The sequence below is a fragment of the Lactuca serriola genome, chromosome 1 (assembly GCF_051521515.1).
Source record: "Lactuca serriola cultivar US96UC23 chromosome 1, Lser_US96UC23_V15, whole genome shotgun sequence".
NCBI lineage: Eukaryota > Viridiplantae > Streptophyta > Magnoliopsida > Asterales > Asteraceae > Lactuca > Lactuca serriola.
The window spans coordinates 217,926,219-217,941,241 of NC_136408.1; positions in this window are offsets into that span (position 1 = coordinate 217,926,219).

Sequence of the window (15,023 nt, forward strand, 5' to 3'; positions counted from 1 at the left end):
AACTATTCAACCCTTGGTCAAAGTCCAAGTCAAAGGTCAAGTTCAACAGCCCATGTTGACCAAACTCGTCGAGTGTAGTCCACTGACTCGTCGAGTTCTTCCAGAACTTGATAAATTGTGAAAACCCTTGTTGACTTGTAGATTTCCAGACAACTCGTTGAGTCCATACGGTGTCCAAACATCAGGAAAACCCTAACTAACTCGTCGATTTGTCTCACTGACTCATTGAGTCCATGCAGAAACCAACAACGGCCAATCTTCATCTGACTCATCGAGTCCCTTCAGTCCATTTCTCATTTAGACATTTTTAAGCTACCGCAAAACTCCAAAGTGCAGATCAAGCCTCCTAGGGCATGGTTTCCACGTAAAGTTGCAAAATTTATGTCACAAGTAGAAATTTTTGGTGCCTTGTAACTACAACACTTATGACAACTATGAATCAAAAACATGAAGGCATGCATGATGCTTACTCTATGACAACAGAATTTCAGCCAAACACTTCATACAAGCACTACAAATAATCAACAAATAATTGGAAACCCTAGGAGTCCTTGTTTAAGTCCATTTTGGACTAGGACTTCCTTATTGGGCCCAATGGACCAATAAGCTTCCAATGGGAATATCATGGGCCTAGAGCTCTTGAATGGGCTCTAATTGGACCCACTTTCATTTATTTTAATATTTTGGGCCATATTGGGCATAAAATGAAACAAAATATTTAAATGAACCTCATTGGGCCATAACTAACCTAATTAGCCCTAATGGGCCATAAAAATCATTACTTGATTTATTTTGAGCCACTAGTTATCTAAATTAGCTATGATTTGGGTTTAAGCATACAAGGCCCAATCCTTTTCTTTTTCACTCTCCAAATCTAGTCCCAAGCCCAAATGAAAGGAGGAGTTGACTTCTTGCATGACACATCATTTTTGTATGGAGGATATATAAGCATTACACTTCAAACATCCATGCACTTCTCATCTTTCCATGCAAGCTCACTCTCTCTTCTTCTCCCTCTCTCCCTCTCGGCCAAACTCAAACAAACACACACACACTTCACTTAAAATTCTCTCAAGAAAATCTCTCTATTTCTCTCCATATTTTTGAGATCTAAGAGACTTTCAAAGAGATTCTTCCACAAAATCATCATCCAAGGTAAGTTGATTGTTTGATCCATACTTTAACTCACTTCTTTTCATCAAAAATCATCTCTTAGTCCATTCAAACTCATGATCTTGCATCTTAGAGCACACTAAGTTCGAGATCCTCCAAGAAAGGTTGATAGGATCGAATTTTTCTCCATCTTTTCCTTCCAAAACTGAAACCATCTCAAGGTGAGTTTCATACCCCTTCCTTTTCGGTTTTTATGAGTTTTATGGTGGAGAATACAAGTAAATGTGTAGATCAATGTGTAAATATGTGCTATGTGTGATTTAATGCATGTATATGTGTGATATCATGTGTTTTGTGATGATTTTGTTATCAAAAAGTGTGTAAAAACCGAGATCTAAGGCATGAGAAAGGAAATAAACATAACTTAAGTTATTATACACTAATCAAGTCAAGAAGCATGGCTTATAAGGTCATGATGAACATAATCTAATATTAAATCCATTTTTGTGCTTAAAATGTCAAAAATACACAACTTAGGGTACAAACCGACAAATTTATAGTTTCTGGAGGGTCAAAAGTGTCCAAACAGTTTCTATAATAAATTTTCTAAACAACAACATTTTTAAGGGACTTAAAATATAAATTTTGAACTTAATGGGCTAGATTTGGGCTTTTCGGCCCAATAAGCCTCAAAATGCGAGATTTATAAGTTTGAGGGGCTGAAAATGCAATTTTCTGTAAAACAGGGGATTTGAAGTGTATTAAAACAATTTCAAAGGTCAAAAAATGCATTTCAAATTCAAAAAGGATCAAAAATGTAAAAATTTACTATTTTGGGCCAAAACTGTAAAAGTTGTGAAACTGGGGGTTTTAACCGAGAAAACATCATTCTGGAAGGGCTAAAGCTATTTACAATAAATTTGGGTTAAAAATGTCTTTTCAACAAGTTTATGATACAAAAGTGTCAAAATAATGTTTTAAGGACTAAAAATGAAATTCTTTTATATAAAGGCCTAAAAGTGCTATTTTTATAAAAGAAAGGTTGTGAAAAGGTAAAAATCTTACTTTTAAACAAATTAATTCACTAAGACAAAATGCAAGATCCATGACTACCAACGAAACGGAAAAACAAATACACTTTCAACAACAAATATCGTTACCAAACGAACTGATTCGGTCTCGAATCAATAACAAAACAAAAATCAATAAACCAAAGTATTTCAATAAACACGCAATAACTATGATGAGTCAACATTCAAACTTTGGGCTTGAAAGTTTCAAATCATGCTTGTTGGGCCTTGCTAGCCCAATTACCTAATCTTTGGGCCCGAAGGGAACGCGCTTACATGTTAATGGGCCTCCTATAACCCAATTCCATGTAAAAGGACTTTCAATAGCTCTAATGTGCTATTGGGCCCTAATGGTCTAATAGTACTGCTAGTGAGGGCGAGAATTCAAATGCGAGTTGGGCGAAGTGCCTTTCGCATTCCCGATAGCCTTGAATAACTTATGGAAATAATGGAGGCTTTGTACCCTCCTTTCTCCTCGGTTGTTGCGCTTATGAGAAATCGAGTAAACAAATAATGCTAGTATCTCGGTTATGCCGGGACTATTCTTAGTCGTATCGAGGAGTGGATGTAGCCTGATCAACTACATTTCCTCCAAGGTACAACTATCACATGCCCTGAGGAAACCGTGATAGCTAAGGAACCTAAAAACATACCCCTTTACCCCCAAGAAGGGAACCTAAACTCAATCTGTGCGATAGTTGTAGAGTTATAGGAGTAATGATAGTTTATTCATATACCTTCTCCCAGTCTTTGTCACACCCCAAAACCGAGAACGGCGGAAACGTTCTGGGGCGGAGGACGTGATGTAAAGTATCTCAACACAGTAAAAGTAAACAAGCAAACAACATCATCCATTGCATTAAATATACAATTTTAATACAAGCGTGTTCTATACAGTTATAGACATCACAAATAATGTAAATCAAAATAATAAGATGAGTCTTGGATGCGCTCCATCTTCTCAAAAGCTGGCCTCGGTACCTGTCTACTGATGACCTGAGAATACAAGTTATTTTGAAAGAGTTTATCAGCATTAAGCTGGTGAGTTCATAAGTATTTAGTGTCGGTGTTTGTTATCAAAACGTTTGAACATGTCTTATGTGTAAGTTTGTAAAATGTAAGTAAATGTTTGTAAAAGTTTGAATCGCTCAGAAAAACCTATATTTTCTATTAAAGCAGCCTTCTACCAAGGCTTAACTGTTTTGTATGTTCGTTTGTTGTAAAAGTGTGTAATTTCCCAAGTGTAACTATCATTAACAAAATATAGTTTATACATTAATGTTTAAGTGAAATAATCACTAAATATATGTACGGGGTAAATTATTGTAGTATTGTAGTGTTGTATTATAGGAACTACTGCTGTACTAACTACCTTAAACCGGATTTATATTAAGGTATCATGTGATTAATTGTACCATACTATCGACTGCATAAACAACAACAAATGTAGGTCGTAAAAAGAAATGACGTTTGGCACCCGCAGACCTACAAGTCTGGCTGTAGCTAGCCACAAGGTGTAGGATAGTCAATCCAGTATAGATCTATATGCAAACTCACGCTCTCCTTCCAAGAGAATTATGGCTACAACTCGGGCCAAGACATTTAAGGCATGCTCTGATACAGTGGATCACAATTGTTAACGTATTCATGTATACGTAATGTAATGTTACTTGTTCTAGTATCGTTGTATATGTTCTCTTCCTAGTATAGTTGTATATGTTCTTCTTCTAGTATAGTTGTATATGTTCTCATAGTAGTATAGTTGTATATGTTTTCTTCCTAGTATAGTTGTATATGTTCTCATAGTAGTAAGTATTGACTCATGAATGAACTGGCTCATTGATCTAGAAATTTTAGTAGTATGATCCTGTGTTACCCCGATGGTAACTTACTAATGATGTAACTAATACGCATGAATATGGAAGTACTTTTATGTCTATATATGTACACTTGATATATAATTAATATTGAAACGACCTTCGGACGGCTACCCGAAATCCCACCAGACCACATCCAAATCGAGAAAAAGGAAATAGGGTGGATGGACTTTCTAAGCCCTTTAAGCATTGCTTATATATCTATACATATATGGGCATGCAATTTATAAGAAGTATAACAAAGTTTAAATAAAAGTATTTGAATAGTAAAAGAGTTTGTAAAGCAGTGTGAAATAAAACAGTCTGAACAGTAATAAAATCATTGGTTTTATAGTTATTAATAACATATGATTAATGTAATAACTATAAGTATTTAACTTGTATCCCCCCATAAAAGCATTTAAAACATTTAGAAGTATTTCAAAGGTTAATTAAAAGGGTATGAACTCACCTGTGGTGAGTGGATTGGATGGAGTGTCGGATACTGTTTTAGGTGGCAAACGAAGACTTGTACACACGCACGAGCCTAGTTATCATATAATGAGAATATATATAACTAATTAGCCAAATAATAACTAATAAATTATGTTGGGACTCTCTAGAACATGAACACATTTTGAATAAGTGTTATAAGTCTTAAGGGTTACTTCTAAGTTGTTGTGGGACAAGGCTAAAGGGGTTTAAAGTTCCAAAGGGCCGTATATATGTGTTTACTCTTCAATAAACTACACAAAAGGAGTTTACGGTCGTAAAACCTTGAATTTACGGCCGTAAGCTCTCAAACATGTTGACATAATTTGTTTTGAAGTGTTACTTGATTTCTAGAATAAGTTCTACTTGGTGGTTTAATCCATTGGGTAGTTTAGGGCATTAATACACTCCTTTTAGGAGTTTTCGGCCCAAGGACCATTTCCTTTGGAGAGTGTTGCCGTAAACTCTCATGGGATGGGTGTTTTTGTGATTTCAAGTCCCAAGCACACGTAGGATAGTTTGTAGGCATTTGTTTTAAGCTAATGAAGGTCCTAGGCACACTTTGGTGCCCTTGATCTATGTTCACGGCCCAAGCACATTAATAGGGCCGTAAACTCACATTGGAAGGTGTTTTTGATGTTTTAAATTCCTCAAATTAGTTAGGATTAAATAGGGGTTAAAGTCCAAGGCTTTAGGAGTGATTTAAACACTTTTTGGCCCTTGATTTTGGAGTTCACGGTCCAAGAACTTCTTAGGCCGTGAACACCTAGATCATGGTTTTTTTGATTGTTTTCTAGTCTTAAATACACTTATAAATAAGCCTAAGTCCGCTACTTATCATGGGGAAAAGACTAGGTAGTATTTAAGCCACATATTGGAGTTTACTCTCCAAGAACGTTCTTGGGCGGTAAACTCCCGAATCTCACAGATTTGATATGTAATCTAAGTTATTAAGCACATAATAAGCATTATAAGACAACTAGAGAAGTGTACTCACGATTTGGGATGAAAACCCGAAGATCCGTGAGAGAGAAAATGACTTTTCTCTAGTTGGAAATGCGAATAATGAATGAATTTGGTTCAGAATTCTATTTATAGTCCTGAGATATTTTTGGCAGAAAATATTTTTATTCCGGAAATGAACTCTAATATTATGAAGTTTTGAAATATTCGAGTTTCACTTACCCATGTGCATCCACTCTCCTGATATCTCCTTACATGTAAACCCTGAAATACTCAAACTTATTCGGAAAAGTCTGAAATTCACTGTAACTGGTCTAGCTTCTATTGACTTGATAATGTTCGTACAAAGTGGAAATTTAGGGTTGTCACATCATCCCCTCCTTAGAAGGAATTTCGTACCGATATTAGAATTTAAGTAGATAAGTAGTTACAATCAACTAAGTAAAAAGACGAGGATATTTCAGTTTCATCTGGTCCTCACGCTCCCAAGTGAATTTCGGCCCGCGCTTGGCGTTCCAGCGAACCTTCCCTATCGGGATACGGCTTTGTTTCATTTGCTTGACCTCACGGTCCATGATCTCTACCGATTCTTCCACAAAGTTGAGGCTCTCGTTGATCTTGATCTCATCGAGTGGGATTACAAGAGTCTCGTCGGACAGACACTTTTTCAAGTTAGATACGTGGAATATAGAATGTACGTTACGAAGTGCGTTGGGTAGTTCGAGTTTGTAAGCTATCGGGCCGTTTCTTAGGAGTATCTCGAAAGGCCCTATGTACCTCGGATTAAGCTTCCCATGCTTAACGAAGCATATCAAGCCTTTCCAGGGTGAGACTTTCAGAAGGACTCGGTCCCCTACCTGGAATTCCAAAGGTTTCCTTCGCTTATCAGCGTAGCTCTTCTGTCGGTCTCTAGAGGCTTTCAATCGTTCACACATCTGAACGATTTTCTCTGTCATTTCCCAAAGGGTCTCCGGACCGGTGAGAGTACAGTCAGAAGCTTGAGCCCTAGCTAATTGGGTATCACCCACCTCAGCCCAACACAGAGGGGATCTGCACTTTCGGCCATAGAGGACTTCAAATGGAGCAACATTGATGCTCGTGTGATAACTGTTATTACAGGAAAACTCAACAAGCGGTAAGTGAGTATCCCATGCCTTTTCAAAGTCGATCACACAGGCTCTTAACATATCTTCTAGTGTTTGGATGGTCCTCTCACTTTGTCCATCGGTCTGTGGATGGTAGGCTGTGCTCATGTCCAACCTTGTTCCCAGGGAATGTTGTAGCGTTTGCCAGAATCTTGAGGTGAACCTACTATCTCTATCGGAGTTAATGGACATAGGTACACCATGTAGCCGTACTATTTCCCTAATATATGTTCTTGTAAGTCTCTCCATCTTGTCAGTTTCTTTGATAGGTAGGAAGTGTGCAGACTTGGTCAATCTATCGACAATGACCCATATAGTATCAAGTCCACCCATTGTCTTGGGCAACTTGGTTATGAAATCCATAGTGATCCGCTCCCACTTCCATTCTGGAATCTCTGGTTGTTGCAGTAAACCGGAGGGCTTCTAGTACTCGACCTTAACCTTTGCGGAAGTAAGGCATTTAATTACGAAGGTAGCAATCTCTGCTTTCATATTAGGCCACCAGTATAGCTTTTTAAGATCCAGATACATCTTATCTGAACCTGGGTGGACGGAATACCGAGTGTTGTGCGCCTCGGTCATGACCAAGTCTCGGAAACCACCGTGTTTTGGTGTCCAGATCCGGTTCATGAAATATAAGGCTCCGCCATCCTTGGCTTCTAAATTCTTATCTATTCCTCTAAGGGATTCACTCGTCACATTTTCAGGTTTCATGGCTTCAATTTGGGCCGCCTGAATTTGCTTAGACAAGTGTGAATGGATGGTTATTGACAATGACTTGACCCTGCGACCAGAATATTCCTTCTGACTTAGGGCGTCTGCTACTACGTTGGCTTTACCCGGACGATAACGAATATCGCATTCGTAGTCACTGAGTAGCTCGACCCACCGTTGTTGTCTCATGTTGAGCTCCTTCTGATCGAATATGTGTTGTAAACTCTTGTGGTCGGTAAAGATAGTGCTTTTCGTTCCGTACAAGTAATGTCTCCAGATCTTAAGAGCAAACACCACTGCTCCTAGTTCGATAATGTGGGTCGTGTAGTTAACTTCATGTGTCTTCAACAGTCTCAAGGAGTAGGCGATGACCTTACCTTGTTGCATCAGAACACACCCGAGCCCTTGATTCGATGCATCACAATAGACTACGAAGTCTTCTATTCCTTCGGAGAGGGATAGTATTGGTGCAGTGCATAAGGCTCACTTGAGCGTTTGGAACGCTCTCTCCTGTTTCTCTTCCCATTCGAAGGACACACCTTTCTGGGTCAGTGTTGTAAGAGGTTTCGCAATTCGGGAAAAGTTATGTATGAACCTGCGGTAGTAGCCAGCGAGACCTAGAAACTGCCTAATTTCTGTAGGTGTCTTCGGTGCTGACCAGTTCTCAATGGTCTTAATTTTGGATGGGTCCATGTGCATTCCCTCGTCACTTACCACATGTCCTAAGAATTCAACTTTTCGGATCCAAAATTCATACTTAGAGAACTTCGCATAGAGCTTCTCCGCTCGTAAAGTTCCTAGAACTTGTCGCAGATGATCGCCATGCTCTTCCTCACTTCGGGAGTAGATCACGATATCATTAATGAATACAATGACGAACTAATCCAAGTAAGGTCCGCATACTCTATTCATCTGATCCATGAAGACTACGGGCACATTGGTCAATCCGAATGGCATCACCACGAATTCATAGTGTCCGTAATGAGTTCAGAAGGCTGTCTTCGAAACATCCTCCTCTAGCACTCGTAACTGGTGATATCCGGATCTCAGATCAGTTTTGGAGAAGTAGTTCACGTCTTGCAGTTGGTCAAATAGATTGTCTATGCGAGGCAGAGGGTAACGATTCTTGACCGTTAGTTTGTTGAGTTCTTTGTAGTCGATACACATACGGAATGATCCGTCTTTCTTCTTAACGAACAAGACCAGTGCTCCCCAAGGTGAGAAACATGGTTTTATAAAGCCCTTGCTGAGCAATTCGTTAAATTGACCAAATAGTTCCTGCATCTCTGCTGGTGCTAATCGGTAGGGCAACTTGGCTACTGGGGTAGCTCCTGGGACTAGGTCAATTCTGAACTCGACCTATCGTTGCGGAGGTAATCCTGGTAGCTCTTCTGGGAAGATGTCGGGAAATTCGCTCACTACTGGAATGCTCTTTAGTTCCTTCGTTTCGAGGCTCGTATCGACGACGTGAGCAAGTAATGCATGGTATTCTTTACACAGATACTTATGTGCTTGAATACTTGATATAATACGAAGACTCGCACCAGGTTTGTCGTCGTAGACGATAAGAGTTTTGTTAGATGGGAGGTTTAGACGGACTGCTTTCTCGTAGAACATGATGTCGGCACGATGAAAACTTAACCAATCCATGTCGGTGATAACGTCGAAGCTTTTTATTGAGACCGACATAAGGTCGATTGGGAATGAATGGTTATCTGGAGTTAGGGTACAGCCTAAGTATATTCTATTCATACTTTCATTTTTTCCATTTTCCATTTCTACTGTGAATTGTTCCTTAAGTGTGTGCAGTTGTTGCTTAAGCATGCGAGCAAATTTATGGTTCACGAATCTTCGCTCCGCTCCACTATCGAATAGAATGCACGCATAGGAGTTATCGAGGAGGAACGTACCAGTCACCATTGTCGGGTCAGCAACTTCTTCCCCATGGCCTATTGATAGTACCCTCCTTGCTCCTCCAACATTCTTCGCTTTAGGGCAGTCCCTCTTATAGTGGCGTACTTCACCACATCCATAGCAGGTCGGGCTCATGCCAGAGCCGGGGACTTGGGTGATCGGCCTCGCCGGGGATTTACAGAAACGAACGGTGTGTCCTTTCCTGTTGCAGTTAGAGCACTGCATTTCACAGTAGGGGCCGTTGTGGTGGAAGTTGCATTTGTTGCACTTAGGCAAACTTCCAGCATACTACCTTACCGGAGCAGTAGCAGCAGCAGGGGCTCTCGCGGCATGCACAGCCACAACTTGCTGCTTTTTGGCAGCTCGATGTTTCTTCTTGTCTTCCTAGAACTTCCGCTTAGTGTCAGCGGCTTTGGAGGGTTCCGAGATGGCTAGGGTGGTTGTTGTTGCAGGGGTTTTGACTCCATGTTCAATGAGTCGCTGTGCCAATCGCTTGGCACTGTCGAAGGTAGCAGGGTTTGATGATAGGACATTGCTCAGATACGGAGGCAGTAGCCCCCATATGTACCTTTCGATCTTCTTCCCTTCACTGGGAACCATATTGGGGCAGAGGGCCACCAGTTTGTTGAATCTGGCGGTATAAGGGACTACGTTGGTGCCCTTCATGGTTAGGCTCCAAAGCTCCTGCTCCAATTTCTGGATTTCGCCCCTCGGGCAGTATTCCTCAATCATGAGGTCCTTCATGGTTTCCCAACCCATATCATTCGCCACTACGAGAGTCAGTGCTTTAACGTGGTCGTTCCACCAAGTCAGGGCCTTTCCCTCAAAGGTGCATGCGGCATATTTGACTTTGCTCACAACAGGGTATGAACAGATTTCGAAGACTAATTCAGTCTTCTCGAACCATTGCGAGAGGGCAATGACTCCGCCGGTCCCATGAAAGGACTTCGGCTTGCAGTTGGTGAAATCCTTGTAGGAGCACTCTCTCGAGCGCACAGGGGTTTCAACCGGAATTGATTCAACAGGGGTTCCACCTCTGCTTTGCATTAGAATAGTGATACTGAGCCATGGCAGTTTCCACTGCTGCGGCTACGGCAACATTCAGGGTTGCGGTATCGATGACCGGAAGGGGAGGAGGTGGTGGAGGTGTAGGGTTATTCCGGGGAGATTTGCGAGGAGGCATCTTTCAGCTATAAGTTTATAAAGATAAGCAAAGTGGTAAGAATCAATTGTAAGTGGGGTGAGAGTGACACATGGACTAACTAACCATAGCCCAACAGTTTAATGAGTGTTTGAGATCACAACATAGAATATTAGTAGGAAAATACAAGTATACAGATTTTTCCCACATATTAGGTAGACGTCAATAATACTGGTATTACCGATGTAATAAGTTCAGGGAAAATCGACCTAACAGTAGGTCTTACTGTTGGATTAGTGTCTAAGTCCATAACTGTTTTGGTATGTACTTGACCCGATTATGAGCATGGTCCTTTTGGGTTGCCTTCACCATAGCAATATGTAGGATGAATTAAGGAGAGAGAGGTTTAAATATGATTTATTAACATATTATGAGAATAATATATTAAAGGAGAAATCATATTGTTTAATTAATATTAGTCAATAATATATTATGAATTAATTTTGTGGCTAAGAGAGATTAATTAAATTCAGGGGACTGGACTGCAATTATTGGATAATTGAGTTATTGGGCTAAGGAATGCTAAAGGAATAAGGGGTGAACGAAATTATGATGGAAGCCCATCATATTTTCGTCCATGGCCTTATCCAGAAAGTTCCATGGGCTGCTTAGAGTTTAAGCTGTCCATTATGGTTTTGACTGAAACCCTAGCAGCCCACACAAGTATATAAAGGACCCCTTAGGCTCCCAAAACGTGGACAACTGATTCTCTAGGGTTTCTAGTCGTTTTTGGGCAGCCTCCTTTCTTCTCTTTTTCATCCAAGTTGCATAAGGTGTTTATGACTCCATTAGAGGTGCAGTACTTGAGGCACTAAGCTTTCTAAGGCCAATCCAAGCAAGGAATTGATTGTTATTGCTATATAACAATCAAAGGTAATTCTATAAACCCTAATTCAGTTTATAATATGTTAGATCTAAGTCTATTAGTCTTGGATTCAAAGCATGTACAATAGAGAAACCTAGATCCAAGCATTAGGGTTTGTATGAGCACATAGGACTGTTCTTATGCCTAAAACCCATATCTTACATCATACCATACAGAAAAGTTTGATAGTTCTTAGATTCCTAATTAGAGTACTAAAAGTTAGGAATAGTTTACAAACAAGTGCTACTTAGAGCACAAATATTAAAGGCTATTCCTTAACCAAAAGACAAAGATGTACTAGACATCTTCTAACGGCAATGGGAAATCCTCGGGCGAACCCTGAGGTCTGCCACTTGACGAAACACCTCCTGAAGGTGTCGCTCCTGAGCCCTCTGACGGGCTCGAAGTTCCAAGACTTCAGCTCGGGAGGCAGCCAGTTGTTGCTGCAGGGTTTCATCGGTTCCCCGGGTCAGTTCCATGTCTTCTTCAAGACGGTAGATGCGGACTGTGTTGACACCAGAGTTGGCATCAATCTCCATGACCCGGTCAATGGCTGCTCGACCCTGCTCAACATTAGGAGCTATTCTACGGATAATGACGGGCAGAGCTCGGTTAGCAGAACCACATTCGCTGACGTTGTAAAAGCTTCGGTCCCCAAAGTAAGGTAAGGGTTGACCCGGTTCATCACTCCAGCGATTCAATTTGGTTGCCCACAAGGGTGTAGGACCTGGAAAAGTTGGTCGGGGGTTGTTTGGGACTGGACCTACTGGCAGTAGGTTGTTGACTTCAGGCTCGGAGTCAGATCCATCAAAAAAGCCTTCTGCGAGGTGATCATCCAAAGGGATTGGATGTTCATCTTTGGGCTCTTCTTCGATCCACCCGTCATTGCCTTCATTTGGAAAGTGTGGGTCACAGTGATGGAATCCAGCCATTTAAATCTACGCGGGAAGAGAGGTATAAGAATATAGTATATATGTAGCTAGTAGTACAAAATACACCTATAGTATTTTAAGTTTAGGTTCTACTGATCTCTTTGTGGTATTGTTGGTAAGTTCTTAGACTCGTTAACATATCACAACCAATCTAGGGCTATTGGTAATCACTCCTCGGACCAGCATAGTTGATCAGACTATGCCATTCCCAGGACTGACCATACATCCCCGAGCTCACTTGTGATATTTAACAATCGTAATACTTTTGTTGTTGTCATTGTGACACTGATTTTAGTATGAATGCAGACAAGTATACTTAATTAAATATTTTAATATTTAAAGTATAGACTCTTGGTCAGAGTGTTTTAATCCCAAATGGGTTTATAGTTAGTATATCTTTTATGGGTTAATATACTTAATTCACTATAAACAATGCTCTGATACCAATCTGTCACACCCCAAAACCGAGAACGGCGGAAACGTTCTGGGGCGGAGGACGTCATGTAAAGTATCACAGCACAGTAAAAGTAAACAACCAAACAACATCATCCATTGCATTAAATATACAATTTTAATACAAGCGTGTTTTATACAGTTATAGACACCAAAAATAATGTAAATCAAAATAATAAGATGAGTCTTGGATGCGCTCCATCTTCTCAAAAGTTGGCCTCGGTACCTATCTACTGATGACCTAAGAATACAAGTTATTTTGAAAAATTTTATCAGCATTAAGCTGGTGAGTTCATAAGTATTTAGTGTCGGTGTTTGTTATCATAACGTTTGAACATGTCTTAAGTGTATGTTTGTAAAATGTAAGTAAATGTTTGTAAGTGTTTGTAAAAGTTTGAATCTCTCAGAAAAACCTATATTTTCAATTAAAGCAGCCTTCTACAAAGGCTTAAATGTTTTGTATGTTCGTTTGTTGTAAAAGTGTGTAATTTCCCAAGTGTAACTATCATTAACAAAATATAGTTTATACGTTAATGTTTAAGTGAAATAATCACTAAATATATGTAAGGGGTAAATTATTGTAGTACTATAGTGTTGTATTATAGGAACTACTACTGTACTAACTACCTTAAACCGGATTTATATTAAGGTATCATGTGATTAATTGTACCATACTATCGACTGGATAAACAACGACAAATGTAGGCCGTAAAAAGAAATGACGTTTGGCACCCGCAGACCTGCAGGTCCGACTGTAGCTAGCATCAAGGTGTAGGATAGTCAACACAATATAGATCTACAACTCGGGCCATGACATTTAAGGCATGCTCCGATACAGTGGATCACAATTGTTAACGTATTCATGTATACGTAATGTAATGTTACTTGTTCTAGTATCGTTGTATATGTTCTCTTCCTAGTATAGTTGTATATGTTCTTCTTCTAGTATAGTTGTATATGTTCTCATAGTAGTATAGTTGTATATGTTCTCTTCCTAGTATAGTTGTATATGTTCTCATAGTAGTAAGTATTGACTCATGAATGAACTGGCTCATTGATCTAGAAATTTTAGTAGTATGATCATGTGTTACCCCGATGGTAACTTACTAATGATGTAACTAATACGCATGAATATGGAAGTACTTTTATGTCTATATATGTACACTTGATATATAATTAATATTGAAACGACCTTCGGACGGCTACCCGAAATCCCACCAGACCACATCCAAATCGAGAAAAAGGAAATAAGGCGTATGGCCTTCCTAAGCCCTTTAAACATTGCTTATATATCTATACATACATGGGCATACAATTTATAAGAAGTATAACAATGTTTAAATAAAAGTATTTGAATAGTAAAAGAGTTTGTAAAGCAGTTTGAAGTAAAAAAGTTTGATAAACAGTTTGAACAGTAATAAAATCATTGGTTTTATAGTTATTAATCACATATGATTGATGTAATAAGTATAAGTATTTAACTTGTATCCCCCCCCATAAAAGCATTTAAAACATTTAGAAGTATTTCAAAGGTTAATTAAAGGGGTATGAACTCACCTGTGGTGAGTGGATTGGATGGAGTGTCAGATACTGTTTTAGGTGGAAAACGGAGACTTGGACACACGCACGAGCCTAGTTATCATATAATGAGCATATATATAACTAATTAGCCAAATAATAACTAATAAATTAAGTTGGGACACTCTAGAACATGAACAGACTTTGAATAAGTGTTATAAGTCTTAAGGGTTTGCTTCTAAGTTGTTGTAGGACAAGGCTAAAGGGGTTTAAAGTTTTAAAGGGCCTTATATATGTGTTTACTCTTCAATAAACTCGACAAAAAGAGTTTACGGTCGTAACCCCTTGTTTTTACTGCCGTAAGCTCTCAAACATGCTGACATAATTTGTTTTGAAGTGTTACTTGATTTCTAGAATAAGTTCTACTTGGTGGTTTAATCCTTTGTGTAGTTTAGGGCATTAATACACTCCTTTTAGGAGTTTTCGGCCCAAGGACCATTTCCTTTGGAGTTTACTTCCGTAATCTCTCACGGGATGGGTGTTTTTGTGCTTTCAAGTCCCAAGCACATGTAGGATAGTTTCTAGGCATTTGTTTTAAGCTAATGAAGGTCCTAGGCGCACTTTGGTGCCCTGGATTTATGTTCATGGCCCAAGCACATTAATAGGGTCGTAAACTCACATTGGAAGGTGTATGTGATGTTTTAAAGTCCTTAAATTACTTAGGATTAAATAGGGGTTAAAGTCCAAGGCTTTAGGAGTGATTTAAGCACTCTTTGGCCCTTGATTT